The sequence below is a fragment of the Salvia miltiorrhiza genome, chromosome 3, assembly GCF_028751815.1.
Source record: "Salvia miltiorrhiza cultivar Shanhuang (shh) chromosome 3, IMPLAD_Smil_shh, whole genome shotgun sequence".
NCBI lineage: Eukaryota > Viridiplantae > Streptophyta > Magnoliopsida > Lamiales > Lamiaceae > Salvia > Salvia miltiorrhiza.
In genome coordinates this window covers 10,362,883-10,377,618 of record NC_080389.1, presented here as the reverse complement: position 1 = coordinate 10,377,618, position 14,736 = coordinate 10,362,883, and the positions used below count along the sequence as shown (strand labels likewise).

Genomic DNA, 14,736 nt, shown 5'->3' with positions numbered 1-14,736 from the left:
TTAAAGCCAGCGCTGTGCTGTTTTCCTTAATCCCTGCAAATCATGAAGACATAAGAGTTTTAATATTATAAGAAAGCAAAGATAAGCATTTTCCCCTTGACCTTGGAAGTAGTTCCAAGTTAGATTTCCTTCTTGTTTGTTGAATGTTGACAAAGATAAATAATTTCCATTTCTTTGGGCGCATAAGAAGACTAGCGCTGAGAATACCCCATATTGAATACTTTGCATGGATAAGCAATATAAATGCTTTGTGATGGATGAATCAGAAGACCGTTGCAAGAATACCCGAATAACATAGGGAGATCCATGTCGAAGTTGAGAAATATGATACTCTGATCATGTGAGAAAACCCGTCATAAATATTTATCGAGTCTGAACAATATACCCTGTTGTTGAGCGCGTGAGAAGACCAATAGATAACAGTGGCACGCCCAAGAGGCGGCTTATTCCTCACTGAGCAGCGATTAGAATAGATCAAAACAGCCCATAGAGCAGAGACGCAAAATAGTGTAGCCCGTAGAGTAGAACAGAGAAATACCCCAGCCCGATCAGAGCAGAAAAATGCCTAGCCCGGTCAGAGCAGAGAAATGCCTATCAGATCAGAGAAATTCCCATCAGAGCAGCCCGGTCAGAGCAGAGAAATACCCCAGCCCGGTCAGAGCAGAGAAGTACCCCAGCCCGGTCAGAGCAGAGAAGTACCCCAGCCCGATCAGAACAGAAAAAAGCATATCAGATCAGAGAAATTCCCGTCAGAGCAGCCCGGTCAGAGCATTGAAATCCCGGCGGCAGAGGATTGAAATCCCGGCGGGGCATTGAAATCCCGGCAGAGCATTGAAATCCCGACAGAGGATTGAAATCCCAGCATAGGATTGAAATCCCGGCAGAGCATTGAAATCCCGACAGAGGATTGAAATCCCGGCAGAGCATTGAAATCCCGGCAGGGGATTGAAATACCGGCAGAGCATTGAAATCACGGACGGTGGCAGAGCATTGGGATCACGGACGGTGGCAGAGCATTGGGATCACGGACGGTGGTAGAGCATTGGGATCACGGACGGTAGCGGAGCATTGGGATCACGGACGGTGGCAGAGCATTGGGACCACGGACGGTAGCGGAGCATTGGGATCACGGACGGTGGCAGAGCATTGGGACCACGGACGGTGGCAGGGCATTGGGATCACGGACGGTGGCAGAGCATTGGGATCACGGACGGTGGCAGAGCATTGGGACCACGGACGGTAGCGGAGCATTGGGATCACGGACGGTGGTGGAGCATTGGGCTGATTCCTCTGGCAAGGATTTCGCTGATTCCTCTGACGAGGACTTCGCTGATTCCTCTGGCGGGGTCTTCGCTGATTCCTCTGACAAGGACTTCGATGATTCCTCTGGCGGGGTCTTCGCTGATTCCTCTGACGAGGACTTCGCTGATTCCTCTGGCGAGGACTTCGCTGATTCCTCTGGCGAGGACTTCGCTGACTCCTCTGACGAGGATTTTGCTGACTCCTCTGGCGAGGATTTCGCCGATTCCTCTGGCGAGGATTTCGCTGCTGCTTCCCATCCAAGCATTCCTTCGCTGCTTCCCATCCAAGCATTCATTTGCTGCTTCCCATCCGAGCTTGAACACTCTGCGCGGAGCATGGAGGACCCGGGGGGTGCAACCAACTTTCGCGGCTTACGATTAAATAGTGACCTCTGCGCGGAGCATGGAGGACCCGGGGGGTGCAACCAACTTTCGCGGCTTACGATTGAACAGAAATAATACCCTGCACGGAGCATGGAAGACCCGGGGGGTGCAACCAACTTTCGTGGCTTACGGTTGAACAGAAATAATACCCTGCACGGAGCATGGAAGACCCGGGGGTGCAACCAACTTTCGTGGCTTACGGTTGAACAGAAATAATACCCTAAGATCATAATATTGCTTAGTGATAAAGCATAATATTCCCCCAACATGCTCACATGCTTCCACGAGATAAAGTTCAGCGAAGTACCTGAATTACCACTTACAAGTGGTTTACCGTTTTCACGTTATGGCGGTTCCCATATTTTGTTCAAAGCTTTCCCAAATTTAATTTCCCTGTGCTACAAGATCTCTTAGGCACAGATATTAGTACAAATATGAAAGCCCCTGTAAGACAGGGCTGCAAAGAGAATTGGAACCCTAGATTATATAATCCATGGCCACAACTTGATTCCCATATTCATATACCGATGAATTCATTCAAATTTTCAAATCCCATCAAAGATCATATAAATCATGATTTAATATTCAATAATAAATCAAGAATTATTGTATCCAATAATAAATCACCCCTTCCAACCATTATAAAAATGCAAGTTACTCGCCCATATCAATATTCCAATTAGCTGGGGAAAAATACTCAATAGCATAAAATTGACAACCAAGCACACACCTCAAAGTCATCAAGTTGAAGACCAAATTTAATATTCATAATAATACAATTACCCCTTTCACGTTCTGTGCCCAAAAAATTAGATTCAAAATCCAATGCCCTTTTTTTTTTCTTTTGTTTTGTCAAATATGCAATTGTCTTAGCAGATTCTCCCAATCCCTCAACTCAAAATTATGTATGATGGCAGAAGGTGGCAACTTAGCAGAGGAATCGTGGCTATTTCTTAGCCCATTGTTATGTGTGATTGCTCATCGTAGATAGATGACATCTTTCCCCTACCTCCCGCCTTTGTAGCTTACGGGGCTGGAGCGTGTTTGCGCTGAGAGAACCCCATGAACTAAGAGCAGGGCTGCCGAATGCTCCCCTGTCAACTAGAATAAATCCAGAACTGCCACATCCCCCTTTGCAGAGAGCAGAGCTGCTAGTTTTTACACTCCATCCCCGTTGCTGAGTTCTCCGACACAGAGCTGCAAATAGGAATATGTTGTGTAAATCTCCCCTTGTGTCAAGAGACCCCACCTAGAGCCGTCATTACCCAAACTTTGCTCAACATCTTGGTGTTGATATACCCTTGTACCAAAAATTAAAACGAGACCATGAGAAATTGGTAAGAAGAATAAGCGTATTAAATTAAAATAAGAGAGCAGAGATCAGAGAGCAAAGCAGCGACAAGGCGAGAGGCGGCGGCGCTAGCTGCGCTGCCGAGCAGAGCAACGACGAGGTGAGAAGCGGCGGCGCTAGCTGCGCTGCCGAGCAGAGCAGCGACGAGGCGAGAGGCGGCGGCGCTGGCTGCGCCACCGGTGAAACCCTGTCCTTCTTCGCTCCTTAATTCCCGCGAGTGCATACATGTCCTTGCATAAGAATTTAAACAAAATCATCAGCGATTGTAAGCGCAGTAAGCAAACGAAAGAGAAAAAATCAGGATCCCTAAAATATATCAGAAATTGAGAATAGGACTAAGGGTTTAGTGGATTTGGGGCGATATTTTTCGAGAACTCGGATCGGAATTTTCCCTAATCTTTTCAGCTCAGACGAGGCAGCGGTGACGGGTGTTGCCCATCGATCTGGCGAGAACAGTATGGAGAGAAAACCACCCTTTTGGAGAGAGAAAGAGCTAGAACCCGATCTGGAAATTAGAAATTGGAAGAACAACCTCTCTCCCAAAAATGAATTCAGATCGGAGGATAATCTGAGATTTTTCAGTGACTTTTCCTTTATTGGGGAAGAACCCACCGATCATCCCTGTTGATGAGCAGTAACCCCAAATTCCTAATTTCCCCAAAAAAATTTGATGAACAGTAATCCGTGATAAACAGTAACTTCCCCAATTTTTTGTAAGCTCGTCGGAACTCACGACGTAGCTCCGATCCTTTCCCACAGACGGCGCCAGTTGGTGAAACGAGAAACCAACACCTAAACTAAAAAGCAGTAAACGACACTGGATTTACGTGGTTCGGTCGAGAAGACCTACGTCCACGGGGGTTTTGGGGGTTTTTCACTATAATCGAGAGAGTATTACATTTTACGGGAGATGAATGAATAATGAGATGATGATCCCCTAATCTATGCCCCCAAGGCCCTATTTATAAGCATGTAAATAAGCCCTAGGGCCTCAAGCCCATTTACTAAGATAACTGGGCTTAAGCCCCTTTAATACATTGACCTTGGTCTGAATCGCCTATGCTTGCTTGACTACGCCGGAAGCTCTATTATTCATTTTATTATCCCAAATCTTCAATTAAACCTACACTGGTTAGCTTAATAATAATAATACTAATCATAAGCATAAATAGAAATGTTCCCATTATATAGTGCACAGCGCTGGTGCATATTTCAGTCCTCATCACCATGGTATGCGGATTATGTCAACTATCTTGCATCCGGCATTCATCCACCGCCCGAGTTGAGTAGTTACCAAAGGAAAAAATTCTTTCATGATGCGAAGTTATTCTTATGGGATGAGCCGTTCTTGTATCGAAGATGTGCCGACACCATCTTCCGGTGGTGTGTACCTGTCACAGCCTGACCTAAGCTAGTGTATAGTTAAGCCGGGGAAATGTGTGACCGGGAAACAGAGAAAGAAAATGGAAAATAAAAGGTTTCAATAAAAATAATTATCCTGCTTAAGCAATACTTTACCATAATGTCTGGTAATCATATACAATCACTTTTAAAATTCACGAGTAGACAACTTACAATAACACAACGACAAGTTGTCTAAGTGATATAATTCTCGAAGCTATTGGTTTAAAATCTCTACAACACATCAATAAAGTAAAGTACATTAAGTGCTTCAGCGGAAACAACTCAAGTGGATTACATGTATGAGGACATGAAATCCTGAGCCTAATTTAATACATTAACAACATGACTTTGCTCTGCTCGCTTCCATCCGCATCACAGCTTAACCTGCATATTTAGAAACATACGCAGGGCTGAGTACCAAAAAGCACTCAGTGGTCATGCCGAAATAACTTTAAAGCTTGCTCTTAGAGCTATATATTGAACTTGCCATCTCAAACATCACACAGGAGTTTTATTTAAATAACCTGTGTATGCAAAACTATAAAACTTCTCTATAATCATCATAACATCATATACGTCTGCAGACAATTAACATGTATGTACCATATCTACGCATCATATAACTCTGAGTGTTGAGAAGTAGGCCTCCTTCTCAAACACGATGACAAGCTAACACAAAGGTCAACTGTGTGTACACAAATCCTGACTCGCTCAGGACCCGAATTCGTTCTTCTATGTAGATGGTATCATACAAATCTCAAATATTGGCAAGTCAATAATTGGAAAATAAATGCATACACTCAAACTTTATATAATAAAGAATGCATCTTTACTTCTTGAGTTAGTAAGCCCACCTGATATGCTTAATGAAATAGAAGTCTTTGCTTGTTCATTCTACACTGCCACTCGAACCTTCACTATAATGAGGTTCCCACGTAAGATTGGATAATAAGTAAGTAAATAGAAAGTAAATCTTGAATGAAACTTCTATCACTTGAAAGTTACATCCTCTAATTTGAGTATTCTACTTATATGGACTTAGCTAAAAGCAAATGGTAACATCACATCTCTTGGGATATCTCAAATTGAGAAAAGCTTAAGAGTAAACTAATCCATTCTATATAGATTAGCTTACAATTAATAACTAAACATCAATCACTTAGCATAGTTCTACTAATAACTTGCTCAAGTAAGAAATCTCAAATATGTAATCATATATGAATCTCAACTTTGAAATATCATATAAAATCATCCTCTTTAAAGAAAAATACAAACTTTACATTTTTAGAAATCACTCAAAGTCTATTTTTATTGGAAAGTTACAAAAATACAATACATCAAGTGTATGCGAAGTTATATCACAGAAGGCAGAATCTGCCACTGAACTTCACTGCTTCGCGCAGTACATTTCAGAAAATAATTTAGCATATCTAATGGTCTCGGATTTAGCTGAAATTTTGCAGAGAACGACTACACATGATGAAGTTATTACGGTAAAAATTTCAAGTTATTTGGACTACGAAAACATCATCAAAAGTACCCCGAAACATACTGTTCTGTCCAACCCGAAAACTGACAGCAATGCTCATTGACATATCATTCATATTTTCCTCAAATAACAGCTATAGGAACTCAAATACATCATCTTCATACACATTAGCATGCTTTAGCTTAACTTAATTCATGTTCAACACATCAACATATAGTAGCATGCTTAATATCCTCCAATTATTATCATATAATCTCATTTTACAACTCAAAGAGTACAATTATACAAGCTTCAAACATGTAGCTATCTTACATCAAGAATTCCCAAATCCACTTAAACTAACAAAGTCAATCTCACAAACTATGTGGTGTAGACTCATAATTTATTCATATATGACATAATTCCAGCTCAAAAACACATATATGAACTCAATTATTCAAGAACACAATCATAACTCTCAAACTCTAACCTAGGGTTCAAACTAACTTGAGCAAAATTAAAATCAAGTAAGAATTAACACAATTAGCCACCATAACCATGCTTAGGATCATCAAAAACTTAATATATCTCAATATTAAGATCATACTTCAACTCTAGCATAAAACTCCCAAATTTTCGAAAACCCTAGAATTAAAAGAATAAATTTTCTTCAAGCTAAAATCGCAGAGATAACAGAGGATCAAAGAAATTCACCTTTATTATCAAAGTATTGCAGCTACTATATGAAATTTCTCTCCGAATTGAACTTGAAGGAAGAAAATGGTGATTCTGCTTTTGGGGAAAAAACTCGACAGTTAATGGAAGAAGAAGGAAATGAGTTTCCTTTAAATGTAAAGAATATATATATAGCCTCTTACTTGGGAGTTGCAATTAACAATTTAAAACTCATTTGTTGAGATGAGAATTTAACTTGAAACCAATTTTGGTTCCCTCATTGATCGGCCCATTTGGGGCTTGTAGGAGAAATAAAGAATAAGAGGAAAACTTGGCCTTTCCTATAAGCCTTATTTTATGGCCCCTAAAATTAGATCAAATAAAAATAAAAAGCAATTCTCTACACTAACATGACTCACGAAACTTGTGCTCCAAGCTCAAGTAGTATTTGATAGCTATCTAAATTAATAAATTATTATACACTCCATAAAATATAATACAATTCTTAATATATATACTAAATTTACTCAGACTAGTAAGAATTTAAATTCAAATCTCAAATTCATTGTTTAGTAATAAATCATCACTATTAAAATAAGAAAGTTCATAGATAAATAATTAAATAAAATCTGTCACTTCAATTAGTCGAGCAACAAGTCGACTAATAATATTTCTTATTTCTCACCATTCTCATCTATGAAAATAATAGAATAATCCCTTTAACTAGGAATTATAAAGTTGCTTCAAAGAATAAAATTAACAAAGGATGCAAATTAAAAGCTCAGGATATTATAATAATATCTCATCTCATCTCTGTGATTCTACTTCTCTTTCTTCTTTTAGATAATAGAAAATAGAAAATAATATTAATAATATATACTGTAATGAAAATGCTGGGTGTTACAGTACCCGAAGAGGAATGGGGAGCTATTATGAGGGAATGTCATTCTTCTCCAAGTGGAGGGCACTTTGGCACCAACCGAACCGCTTTTAAGGTGCTTCAAAGTGGCTTCTATTGGCCGACTATCTTCAAGGATTGTCACTCATTTATTTTGAGTTGTGATCAATGCCAAAGAATGGGAGGAATTTCAAAGAAGCACGAGATGCCCCTTAGCAATGTGATTGAAGTTGAGCTCTTTGACGTATGGGGCATAGATTTTGTGGGCCCCTTCCCAATGTCTTTCGGCTTTCAATACATTTTATTGGCCGTGGAGTATGTTTCAAGATGGGTGGAAGCAATTCCTACTCAAACCAATGACTCCAAAGTGGTGATAAAGTTCCTCCAAAAGAATATCTTGACAAGGCATGGAATTCCAAGGGCCTTGATAAGCGATAGAGGATCCCACTTTTGCAACAAGTGGATGGAAGGCCTTCTAAAAAAGTACGGGGTGAAGCATAGGGTGACAACGGCTTATCATCCCCAAGCAAATGGTCAAACCGAGTTGGCAAACTGGGAGATTAAACAAGTACTAGAGAAGACGGTGAATGGGAGCCGGAAGGATTGGTCTCTCTTGCTTGATGACGCACTTTGGGCTTATCGAACGGCGTACAAGACGCTGCTTGGCATGTCACCATACCAACTTGTATACGAAAGTCATGTCACCTCCCCGTGGAGTTAGAGCATAAGGCATTTTGGGCGGTCACAAAGCTCAATTTTGATTTCAAGAAGGCGGGCCAAGCTAGAGTCTTTCAACTCAATGAGTTGGATGAATTTCGAAGTGAGGCATTTGCAAGCTCAAGCCTCTACAAAGAAAGGACCAAGAGGTTCCATGATAAGATGATCCACAAACGGGAATTTGCACCCGGGGATGAGGTCCTTCTTTTCAATTCCCGCCTTTCACTCTTTCCGGGAAAGCTCAAGTCAAAATGGTCGGGCCCATTCCTCATCAACAAAGTCTCCTCCAATTGAGCCATTGAATTGAAGGGCAACGACGGACGCACCTTTGTGGTGAATGGACAACGCATCAAGGCATACTTTCGAGCCGAGCCACGAGAAGAAGTGTCCGTCATCATTCTCGCCAAACCAAGGACATGACACCATCATAAAGACGTCGAGCTCACGACGTTAAACTAAGCGCTAGATGGGAGGCACCCCAACAAGGTATCTTTTAATTTTTGCAAGTTCAATAAACACGCACATACATAGGTATTTATATATTCATCTATGTATATATTTATATATGTGTGTGGGTTTCTTTTGATTTGTGTTTTTAATTCCCTTTATTTAAAAAAAAAAGAAGAAGAAGAGCAAAAAAAACGCTTAAAATTCGGATTTTCGGACAAGGGGCACGCCCAGGGCACCCGCGGTCATCAACCGCGGCCGCGGGGTGGGACCGCGGGCGTTGTTCACGAGTCCAGGGAACCCCCGCGGTCATCACCCGCGGCCGTGGGCGGGACCACGGGCCTCCTGGCCCGGGTTTGACCATGTTTGACTCTTCTTTTTAACCTCTTTTACCCCTTTCTTCTCATTTTTCACTCTCTACTCACACACCCACGAAAATTACTCCATTCTCCCTTCAATTTGCATCTTCAATCCGACTTTAAGGTATGATTCTCTTTTACTAGCCTAACCCTCAAACCAATGGGGGATTTTAGCCTATCATGCTTACAAATAACATACCTAAAATAAAGGGAAACATAAATGAAAGAGAGAGAAAGAATGAACAAATCCTATCGAAAAGCTTGCTTCAATCTTCTCTCCTCTTCAATGCTTTCTTCAAATCTTGGTGGTTGAGTGAAGTTATGGAAGCTAGGGTTGGGTATGGAGGTAGGAGAGTGTATTGAATGTTGGGGAGGATGAATGATATGAGGAATGGGGGGAAAATGGGGTTTAAGGGCTCAAAATCATGACTGGGGCCCACTTGGGGGAAGCCCCGCCCTTTTCCCGCGGTCTCGGTCCGCGCCCGCGGTCTGCAAACGTGGGGGGATGCTCAGGGAACCCGCGGTCCCAGCCCGTGGCCGCGGGGGTGCGCGGGAGCTGGAGGACGATGCCTGCGGTCCCTCCCGCGGCCGTGGTTGGTGACCGCGGGAAATGGTGTTCCCACGGACGCTCGCCCGCGCGCGGCCGCGACCTCCTATGCCCGGCTGACTTTGTCAGCTCTGTTCTCCCTCGTCCGAGCTCTGATTTGGGCGCCGTTCACGCTCATGGATTCTTCTCGAGACGTACTTCGATTCTATGTCCTCACAATTCTCCAATTAACTCTTGATTTTTCCTGAAAATACTCAAAAACTATACCAAGCAATCAAAACTTCATAAAACTCAAAATTGGGATACAAACACATATTAGCAATCAATTTATGGGGGAAAATGACAACAATTCATGCGATATTGAGGTATGAAATCCATGTTTGTCACACCCCACGGTGATACGCTAGGTCGTATGAAACCTAGGTCCAACAATCCTTGTAGTTGCACTTTCAATTCTTGTAACTCCAGCGGAGCCATTCTGTAAGGTGCCTTGGATACTGGCGCTGCTCCAGGTTCTAGATCTACCGTGAATTCTAGTTGTCGGTCTGGTGGCAAACCGGGTAATTCTTCGGGAAAAATATCTTTGAAGTCTCGTACCACTGGAACCTCTTCGATTATTTTCTCTGCTTCACGTTCTCCTGTCAAACTGACTAGGAAAGCCTGACATTCTCCCTTCCTTATCATCTTTGTGGCCTTCATTGCTGAAATCACACAGTATCGTGGCACCGACTTGAGTAAGCCAGTCCATCCCTAGGATCATGTCAAAATCTATTATAGCGATGACATACAATTCTGCCTTAAACGTTTCAGCACCTATGTTCAGCTCTAAGTTCGAAATAACGTCCTTAACAGCCAATCTTCCACCACCAGGGGTGCTAACCTCTAAAGTTGTCTCAGCTAATTGTGGAGTTAGTGCTAATCTCTTACAAGCAACATGTGAAATGAAAGAGTGGGACGCTCCAGTATCAAACAAAGCTATTATCGGCACGTCAAAGACATTAATCATACCTGCCAAGTTTCCTTGGTTTCCCGCTGCTTGGTTTTGGTTAAGGGCATATCATGTGCCCTAGCATTTTGGGGCGGCCCCCGATGTCCTCCACATCCCTGGTTCTGTGGCTGTTGCGGTGCTCTTCCTCTCTTCCTTGGACATACCGGAGCATAGTGCCCAGTTTCTCCGCAGGCAAAGCAGACGTTCACTCATCTCAGGCATTCTCCCAGATGGAGTTTCTGACACATCGGGCAAGGTGTTTTAATAATAGCCTGATGCTGTTGGTTCTGAGGCTGATTCTGATTTTAGTTTACAGCCCACGGTTTCTTCCCATATCCATTTCCATTTCCATTTCCAAGGTTTCCACCCGTTCTCTCATTCCATTTCCTTTTTCCTTTACCACCATCTTGAGGTGGTACAAATCCAGACTGTCCAGGAGCCTTTCCCTTCTCCCTTGGTAGCAATGACTCAATGGTAAGAGCCCTGCTCAGAGTTTGTGCATAAGTGAGACCTCCCTGACTTGCTAGGGAGATCGAGATCTCGTGGCGAAGTCCATTCCTGAATTTCTCTGCGCGCTTCTCATCAGTATCCACTAACATTGGTGCATATCGTGACAGCTGTTTGAAAGCCCTGTCATACTCAGTCACTGTCCCAGCCCTCTGCTTCAAATTCCAAAACTCGTTCTGTTTCTTCTATCTATAGCATCCCAGTATGTACTTCTCATACAACTCATTCTTAAAATCTTCCCAAGTGAAATTTTCCCACTGTTCCTTAGTCATTGTGCGCCTCACCGACTCCCACCAGAAGTCGGCTTCGTCCACCAGTTGGTAGGCTCAAGTTACTTTATCCTCATCTTCGCAACGGATGTAGCTGAAGATTCGCTCCACTGCTCTGACCCATTTCTCGGCGTCTGTGGGATCACCCAGACCATCAAACGTTGGCTGTTTTTCCTTACGAAACTTTTCCTCACCAGTACGCTCTGGTGCTACTTGAGGGATAGGCTGTTCAGGGACGAATTCCCTGCCGCGTCCGCGACCACGTCCTCGTCCCCTACCGCGTCCTCTCGGAGCGCCTTCCATTCTGATTTACGGACGATATCAACACAAAAGTGAGAATCATTCCGCATGCATGCATACAAGTATACATACATAGATATACACAAGGTATATCGCTTCTATAGTGTAACCCTGTGAAAGGCTAACTTTATGTGGAAACTGATCTATCTTGGTGGAATACTCAAGTGAATCCTTAATCTCATCTCATTGCTTCTACGTTATAACATATCTATGTTAAACGTCTCTATCTTACCAATCCTTACTTAAATCGATCAAGCGGAGCTATCACGACTAACATTCCCAAGGAATTCTTGGGTGGCACTCAAACAGTATGTAAGAGTTCCCATCATTCTGATCGTATAGGCAGTGAACCTAAAACGATAACATAAACTTTCTCATTCGTTCATTCATTTGTTTGCTTCTTTTGAAACCTTTAAACACGTGGACAATAAATGTCCCATTCCTTAAAAACTTTGCTTTTGCCGGAAAGATTCAAGGAATCTAACTCGACCGTTTATCATTAGTTTGTTAAGGGCTCGGTAGTCCCAAACACGAAATAACATTCATTGAGTCGTTATGGATTCGGGTAGTCCCAAACATGACACTATCGTTAAGGGTTCGGGTAGTCCCTAACACGATATTAACTTGGTTATATGAGTCGAAGACTCAAAATAACAATATGAAAGCGATTAGCAATTCATAACTTATATCATACGGAAAGCGGTAAGCATTAATTCACATAGCATCATTCATTGAAAGCGCGCACTTCTTGAAAACTTTCAAAATATATAATAACTTTGAAACTTTTAAATCATACCTTTTCTTGCGGCAGTGTGACGGCGAGATGAGGTTCAACAACTTTCTTAGGAGTCTAGAAGCACTAATCTAGACTCAACATTAGAAGCTTTTGGTTATCAAAGACATGAAAGAAAACTTATGCTCTGATACCACTCTGTCACACCCCAATTCTTGAAATAATAACTATAACTGGGGTATGACTCATCATTTAAAATGAACAAGGGAAAAACCTTGTGAAATGATACGAATCCATCAACAAACATAACAACTTCAGGATCACAAGTTTAGTGTCATGCTTCAGATAACCAACTTTATAGAATGAAATACTGGCGAATTAAAAGTTTCGACTCAACAAAAGATATTGTTTAAAGTCACAATATAAAGGTCTTAAGTTAAGGAAAACAAAAGACATATACTGGCTAGTTCTACAGCGGAAGTCAAAATAAGGAGTTGAACTCTAGCCTCAGCTCGCCCCGTCAGCACCAGCCGTTAACCTGAAAAATATTTGAAGATATTTGGGCTAAGTACTAATGTACTTAGTGGGCTGCAACTTTTGAAACATTTCATAATCTGAAGAACAGTTTATCCAATCATACTTGACATGACTTAGAAGGTTTTTAAAGTGAAAGAACTTCTAAGCATGTTGAAACATTTCATTTTATATATATACTTAATTTGCGCGCAGTTGTCACACTCATTTCTGTTACTTGCTATGATCCCAGACCTTTTAGCCACCGACGGATACATTTCTCCCATTTACTTGAATTGAGGGCGTAACCCAGACAAGTTTACTTTTGATCTCGGGATGCTACCCAGACAGACCCTTACATTACATGCTTCGGAACACATCCAGTAAGTACCCTTATAACGCCTCTTAGTTAGTGCCCGATGGAGATAAACCTACCAAGTCAGCTAACGGTGTATACAATTCTCAAATAACGTGTTAGGCTATAAGAGAACCTCAATTGATACGTTGTGGCGAGCCTTAAACAGAGCAAAGTGCTCAAAAAACATTTTATTGGATAAATAGTTTATATTTCACGAACATTTAAGCTCAATAGCTAAATCATACATTTGGAAAAATAAGCCCACCTTTTTAGGCAAAGCCTGTCGTTTAACTTATCTCTGAATCGGAATACCAGTGCTAATCCTCCTGATGTTCAAGGCCTACAAGAAATCTATTCTCAATAGGTCTCTTTAAATCTGAACACAAGTCACGGTAAAGTGCTTAACATTCTATGATTCACTTAGCCGGGTTTTCAAAATTTAATGAATAAAATAATTGAAAACATTTCTCTTGAGTTAAGAACACCAACAATATTCTTACTCATCTTTCTTTTGTAATTGGAATTATAAAAACCAATTAAATCATGATGCAATGCATGAATCATTTCATACTTAAAATACACAAGTGCTCTACTCCGTTCCTCTGCTCTGCGATTTTAGCTCTCCTAGATAGCTCTGCTAGTCAGCTCTGCTAGTCAACTCTGCTCTTTTAGCTCTGCTAGTCATCTCTGCTAGTCAGCTCTGCTCTTTAGCTGCTCTTTTAGCTTTGCTAGTCAGCTCTGCTGGTCAGCTCTGCTAGTCAGCTCTGCTCTTTAGCTCTGTTAGTCAGCTCTGCACTTCAGCTCTGCCGGTTAGCTCTGCACTTCAGCTCTGCCGGTCAGCTCTGCACTTCAGCTCTGCACTTCAGCTCTGCCGGTTAGCTCTGCACATCAGCTCTGCCGGTCAGCTCTGCACTTCAGCTCTACTGGTCAGCTCTGCACTTCAGCTCTGCCGGTTAGCTCTGCACTTCAGCTCTGCTCTGCACCTCCAGCTCTGCTCTGCACTTATCTCCCTGCACTGCTGTCATCTTCCTGCACCTCACGACTCTCTCTTCCTCAGCCCACCAGTACAGCTCACGCCGATCACCTCCTTGGCAACGGCGAAGTGCCGTCACCTCCTTCTGTTTCCGGCGACCGCAGCAAGCCACGGCCGCTACCTTCAACTCTCATCCAAAACTTGACTGAACCACCCAAAATTTCACAAAAATTCTACCTTTCTTTCTTTTTTTTAACACAGACACCCAAAGTATGCAAGCATGAAAATAAGACTCTACCTTTATCTATTTTTTCAAAAATGTGCAGCAAAAACATATATACACACAAAAACATGAACATTAATTTGGGTTTTTAAAATCGATAAGTGAAGTGAAGAAACAGGGGAGTTAAAGGTGAAACCTTGGCTTGAATCTGCTGAGCTGCTGTGTGAATCGAGCTATGGTTGCTGCTATTCTTGAAGTTCTCTTCGGGTGGAAACGAGAGAGAGAGAAGTGAGTGAATGAGAGAGGAGATAGATATTTGAA

The 14,736-nt window shown here is 42.0% G+C and overlaps 2 long non-coding RNA genes across 4 annotated transcripts; both read right to left on the bottom strand.

Moving 5' to 3' along the window:
- Positions 1 to 2,412: 2,412 nt before the first annotated feature.
- Positions 2,413 to 3,918, bottom strand: LOC131017677 (uncharacterized). The gene is made up of 2 exons (XR_009099774.1): positions 3,086 to 3,918; positions 2,413 to 2,985 (listed from the first exon to the last, which is right to left on the bottom strand). It is a non-coding gene; the product is annotated as an uncharacterized LOC131017677 (long non-coding RNA).
- Positions 3,919 to 4,514: 596 nt separating this feature from the next.
- Positions 4,515 to 7,418, bottom strand: LOC131017647 (uncharacterized). Of its 3 annotated transcripts, none has more exons than XR_009099738.1 (3): positions 6,623 to 7,379; positions 5,295 to 5,357; positions 4,515 to 4,824 (listed from the first exon to the last, which is right to left on the bottom strand). It is a non-coding gene; the product is annotated as an uncharacterized LOC131017647 (long non-coding RNA). The 3 variants fall into 3 exon arrangements; XR_009099736.1 differs by having other exon boundaries at positions 5,295 to 5,352; positions 6,623 to 7,359; XR_009099737.1 differs by having other exon boundaries at positions 4,515 to 5,352; positions 6,623 to 7,418.
- Positions 7,419 to 14,736: the final 7,318 nt, after the last annotated feature.